Source organism: Homarus americanus, unplaced genomic scaffold (assembly GCF_018991925.1).
Source record: "Homarus americanus isolate GMGI-L3 unplaced genomic scaffold, GMGI_Hamer_2.0 scaffold38549, whole genome shotgun sequence".
NCBI classification, from domain to species: Eukaryota; Metazoa; Arthropoda; class Malacostraca; order Decapoda; family Nephropidae; genus Homarus; species Homarus americanus.
Genome location: NW_024726362.1, coordinates 80,001 through 86,541, shown reverse-complemented (window position 1 = coordinate 86,541; position 6,541 = coordinate 80,001).

Here is a 6,541-nt window from a genome sequence, read left to right as displayed (position 1 = left end):
TAATCGAGTTGCGGCCTGACTAGCGCAAGATATAGTTGCAATAAGACCTCTGCACTCTTATTACTTACACTTCTAGATATAAAACCCAATACTCTGTTTGCATTATTTCGAACATTAACGCACTGTTTTCTAGGCCGTAGGTCCGGGCTTACAAGTACCCCTAGGTCTCTTTCACATGTCGACTTCACTAGGTTGATGTTGTTAAGGCTGTATACATTGTCAGTATTTGTTCTTCCAATATTAAGTACGCTGCACTTGCTGGTGTTGAATTTCATTTGCCATTTTTCAGACCACCCCTGCAGTTTATTTAGATCCTCCTGTAATGCATTTGCATCCTGCCATGAATTAATCTGCCGCCCTATTTTGGTGTCATCCGCAAACTTGCTTATGTCACTGCTGATCCCAGTATCTAGATCGTTTATGTATATTATGAACAAGAGTGGGCCTAGTACTGACCCCTGGGGAACCCCACTGGTTACACAGCCCCACTCAGATTTAACACCATCTACGCTGACCCTCTGCGTTCTATCGGTGAGCCATGATTTTATCCAATTTAAAACTTTCCCCTCGATACCATGAGCCTTAATTTTTCTCAGAAGCCTCTGATGCGGTACTCTGTCAAATGCTTTGCTTAAGTCGAAGTAAATAACATCGTAATTTTCGTCATTATCTACTACCTCGAAGACTTTCCTAAAAAACGTCAGCAGATTTGTTAGACAAGATTTTCCCTTCGTACACCCATGTTGAGAGTCGTAGATTAATTTGTTTTTTTCTAGGATAGGTAGGGAGACAGGTAGGTAGGGAGACAGGTAGGGAGGGAGACAGGTAGGTAGGGAGACAGGTAGGGAGGGAGACAGGTAGGGAGGGAGACAGGTGGGGAGGGAGACAGGTAGGGGAGGGAGACAGGTAGGTAGGGAGACAGGTAGGGAGGGGGGAGACAGGTAGGGAGGGAGACAGGTAGGGAGGGGAGACAGGTAGGGAAGGAGACAGGTAGGGGAGGGAGACAGGTAGGGAGGGGAGACAGGTAGGGAGGAGACAGGTAGGGAGACGGTGAGGGAGACAGGTAGGGAGGGCAGGGGTAGGGAGGGGAGACAGGTAGGGAGGGGAGACAGGTAGGGAAGGAGACAGGTAGGGAGGGAGACAGGTAGGGAGGGAGACAGGTAGGGAGGGGGCAGGTAGGTAGGGGAGACAGGTAGGGGAGGAGACAGGTAGGGGAGGGCAGGTAGGGAGGAGACAGGTAGGGAGGGGACAGGTAGGGAGACAGGTAGGGGAGACAGGTAGGGAGGGAGACAGGTAGGGAGGGAGACAGGTAGGAGGGAGACAGGTAGGGAGGAGACAGGTAGGGAGGGGCAGGTAGGTGGGGAGACAGGTAGGGAGACAGGTAGGTAGGGAGACAGGTGGGGAGGAGACAGGTAGGGAGGGAGACAGGTAGGGAGGGAGACAGGTAGGGAGGGAGACAGGTAGGGAGGGAGACAGGTAGGGAAGGGGAGACAGGTAGGGAGGGAGACAGGTAGGTAGGGATACAGGTAGGGAAGGAGACGAGGTAGGGGAGGGAGACAGGTAGGTAGGGAGACAGGTAGGGAAGGAGACAGGTAGGGAGGGAGACAGGTAGGGAAGGAGACAGGTAGGCAGGTGAGGTAGTGACCTGAAAATAGGTTACATTAACATACAATACCCAGAGGTAGCTGTTGTTGTTGTTGTTGTTGTTACTGTTGTTGTTTATCTCTCTCTCTCTCCCCCCCCCCCCCTCTCCTCTCTCTCTCTCCCTCTCTCCTCTCTCTCTCTCGTTATTTCCTCTTCTCTTCCCATTCCTCCTTCCTCTCTTCCATTCTCCCTCTCCCCTCTCTGTTCTCTCCCAGTTCTTCTTTTATCCCTTCCTCTTCCACCCTTCTCCTATCTTCTTCCCCTCACCTCATCACCCTCCTCACCCCTCACCCCTCACCCTCCCCTCACCCCTCATCACCCTCCCTCACCTCATCCTACCCTCACCCCCCTCACCTCACCCTCCCTCACCCTCACCCTCACCCTCATCCTCCCCTCACCCCTCACCCCTCACCTCCCTCACCTCATCCTCCTCACCCTCACCCTCACCCCTCATCCTCCCTCAGCCCTCACCCTCACCCCCTCACCCCCTCATCCTCCCCTCACCCCTCACCCCTCACCCCTCACCTCCCTCACCCTCATCCCCTCAGCCCTCACCCTCACCCCCTCACCCCTCATCCTCCCTCACCTCACCCCTCACCTCATTCTCCCCTCAGCCCTCACCCCCCCTCACCCCTCATCCTCCCCTCAGCTCACCCTCACCCTCACCCTCACCTCCCTCACCCCTCACCCTCAGCCCTCAGCCCCCCTCACCCCTCATCCTCCCCTCACCCCTCACACCCCTCACCCCTCACCCTCCCTCACCCCTCACCCTCATCCTCCCTCAGCCCTCACCCTCACCCCCTCATCCTCCCCTCAGCCCTCACCCTCACCCTCATCCTCCCTCAGCCCTCACCCCATCCCTTAACTCGTCAGGCAACAGTGAGTGGCAATGGTAAGGTCACATGTCACCCTAAGGGAGTCCCAGAGTGTGTGTGTGTGTGTGTGTCCTTGGCGCCTGACTCACCGCTCCTCAAAGGGTTCCACGTCCCTGAAGGCGTGGCAGAAGGAGGAGGGAGAGAGAGAAGAGAGAGAGAGAGAGAGAGAGAGAGAGAGAGAGAGAGAGAGAGAGTGACCCCGCCACGTCCCTAGTGTTATGGTGTGTGTGTGTTTGTGTGTTTTTGTGCAGGTGTGTGTGTGTGCAGGTGTCAGGTAATGGTGACAAATAAGAACCTGAAATGTTGGTTTGGTTGTCATAGTTGTTGTTGTTCTTGTTATTGTTGTTGTTTTTGTTGTTGTTTTTGTGTTAAGAATGTAGTGTCTCTCTGGACATCACTGTAGGGTTGATGGACCACGTGAAGATAAGCCACCCTAGCCCCTACCCTACCCTACCCTACCCTACCCTATCACATTTCACCCTATTATTAAACATTACCTATCTATCTCTGGCTATTTTTACATAATTACCAATTTTCTCTAACAAGTAAACTGTTACAGTTGGGGATTTAGAATATAGTTATACGTCTACCCAGATCCCAACAGGCAACAACAATAAAAACAAAGACAATCGGACTATAAAAGGGTAGACAAGGATGCGAGTTTTGTTGTGTATAATAAAATACCATGAATTCCTTAACAAATTATTCAGCTTTCTATAATTTACCCTTAACCAAACTTAACCTAAACATACGCAACATTGACAACAGTATATACATATTTACACAACATATAACAATCTGAAGCAAGTGGAGGTGGGGAGGCAATATAAGATTACAAAATACTCAAGTGCAGTGCTGAGATGGCTAACGAGTAAGGCTGAGTATTGAAGACGATGGTAGGTAGTCACTGTGCGTGGGTTTCCAGGATAGGTGATCCTAGTGTGGTCACTTCCCAGAGTGAACTGGAGCTGATGAGGAAGACTTGAGGAGGTGACGCAACAACCAGGATATGGAGAAACCGGGTGGTAACTAAGACTAGTCATACTCGGGTTTCGTCCCTAGATGGCGTTGCTCGTGGTGCTGGGTAGGTAGATCATGACAATAGATGGCGTGGTTCGTAGTGCTGGGTAGGTAGATCATGACAATAGATGGCGTTGCTCGTGGTGCTGGGTAGGTAGATCATGACAATTGATGACGTGGTTCGTGGTACTGGGTAGGTAGATCATGACAATAGATGGCGTGGTTCGTAGTGCTGGGTAGGTAGATCATGACAATTGATGGCGTGGTTCGTAACAAAACAATTTCTACCCTCCGCAAATCTTCCCTCTTCAGTTTATTTCATTTGTTTGTCGTTTTCATTGCTAACTAGATATTTTATACAGTGTTAAGGAAAGTTCATCGTTTTTATAAGAGTTACCCATTAAGTGTGATAAATATACGTTTTCTATAGTATACATAATCGGTATTTTCATCATTGTTTACACCCTAGATCTTAATATTACTGATAATATAACATCCTAGATATACATACATACGTTCATGGTATACATATATGGATACAGACATACATACATACATATGTCAAAACTCTCAAATGTTTACAGACTAATTCACCAAATACACACACACACTCACATAAATAGACACACACACACACACACACTCACATAAACAGACAGACACACTCGCATAAACATACACACACACACACACACACACACACACACTTGTCAACCCTCAGTGAGATAAGACGTGCCTGAAGGCGCTCTCGGTTTTAGCAGCCAGGCCGAATCTGTTTGGCCCTGCCCACTCCCCCTGCTATACCCCAACGCCCTACCAGCCTTACTACACCAGGATCGATTCAGCAAAACATTCTAGTGATTAGTGAACGAATGATTACGGAGCAGTGTTCCTATAGTGCACCTAAGGAACTTTCTCGGCAAAACATTCTAGCCATCAGTGCAATAAGTGATTACCATACAGTGCTCGATAGTGCACCCCAAGGAAAAGTCAGACAGTGGGCACTTTATCGGTCAACTTTAAAGTGCCAGTGACAAGGACCACCGCGGTGTTTACATATATCGTGAAAACTGTGTCGGCGACCCCAAGCACCGAGGACAAAGTCCACGGTCTTTACAACTGACAAACATTAACAGATGTCTACCAGTGTCAGTGTCCCTCAAAGTGCCGCCAGTGACAAACACTTCCGTCCGCCCACAACAGATTTCAACCGATGGCCACCAATCACTTACTCCCGACGCACTCTGTATCATCTAAAGCGTGGGAACGGTTATCCTGATGGGAGTGTTATCGCGCTACTCAAGTCACTGAAAATATTCCACGCGCGGAGCCGTAGACAAGGCCGTCATGCACATAAGCCCATTAGAACCGTAACCTCCACTAGGAAACCGGAGAAACCCACCCCTGACAGACCATACCACCACACTGAAGTTCCACGGATATGGTATGATCTCCCGTCTTTACTGCTATCCAACGTCACTTCCCTAGCTAACAAGTTCGACGAGCTGGCAACTACAGTCAGGTCAACCGCCGCGCGCGTGGTTGCCATATGTGAGACTTGGCAAATTGTACCTGAAACGTGTCACATTGAGGGATATCAACTCTTTCATCACCTTCGTCCACAAAGACGCGGAGGGGGCGTTGCCCTCTTCTGTCAAGATGACCTACGCCCGTCACGCCTGGATGTTCAAGTCCCAGCAGATGTGGAAGCATTATGGGTACGTGTCGTGCTGCGGGCACACCCACGCAACACTGCCTCCATCATAATCTGTGTGGCATACCATCCGCCTCGATCACCCACCAGAGACACTCTTATCAATCATCTCATCACCACCTCAGACCACCTCAGAGTTAGGTACCCATGTGCCAAGTTAGTATTATGTGGGGATTTAAATGAAATTGACACCACTGATATCCAGGACCAGCTATCACTATCACAAGTTGTGACCTTCCCCACACACGGTCAAAACACCCTTGACCTTATCTTAACTGACTTAGCGGACCAGTACCAACCTCCTCAACCACTGCCTCCTATCGGGTGTAGCACACACTTATCAGTGCTCTGGTCCCCTGCTGCCACTCCCACTCAAGTACAGAGACCCTACATCAAGACCTACAGGCCGATTACTAACTCTGCAGTGCGCCTCTTTGGACAGTGGATAGTTCACTATCCCTGGACTGAAGTACTCAGCGTGGATGACGTGGAAACCAAATGGATAAATTATACCAACACCACCACCGAAGCTCACCACCACTTCTTCCCCGAGAAGTCCGTCAGATCTCACCCAGCTGACTTGCCCTGGATCACACCTCGGATCAAAAGACTTATGCAACAGAGAGACAGAGCCTTTCATCTCAATGACCACATCCGCTACAGGTCACTTCGCAACAGAGTCATCCGCGAAATACGCACTGCAAAGAAGTCCCACTACCCAACCAAATTACAACACCTGAAGCAGACCAACATCAGTCAATGGTATGGTAAGCTTAAAGAACTCTGTGGACTAAACAATATGACACACCCCCTCCCCTTCCTTAGCCATCTCACTAATGTTGACGCAGCTGAGCAAACAAATAACCATTTCGCTACTATATGCCAGACGCTCCCACGGCTTGACACAACCACTCTCCCTGCTTACCTACCAGCCCCCCTTCCCACTGACTTAGTAGAGGAATTTGACGTAGCAAAACGCCTGGACAAACTAAAATTAAAACGCTCTACCACCCCCATTGACTTACCAATGAAACTATTCAAGGAGTTCTCCCCGGAGCTTGCTAAACCCCTCTGCTCCATCATCAATGCTTCTCTCAGTCAAGCCAGATGCCCAGCTGACTGGAAGACCTCTTATGTATCACCAGTGCCCAAGTCAACCAGCCCACAATCCTTAAATCAGCTACGACCTATTGCAATCACCCCAATACCCAGCCTAATCTGTGAAAGTTTTGTGTTTGACTGAGCTTATGCTGATATTGCAGGAGTCGTAGACCCTCAGCAATTTGGC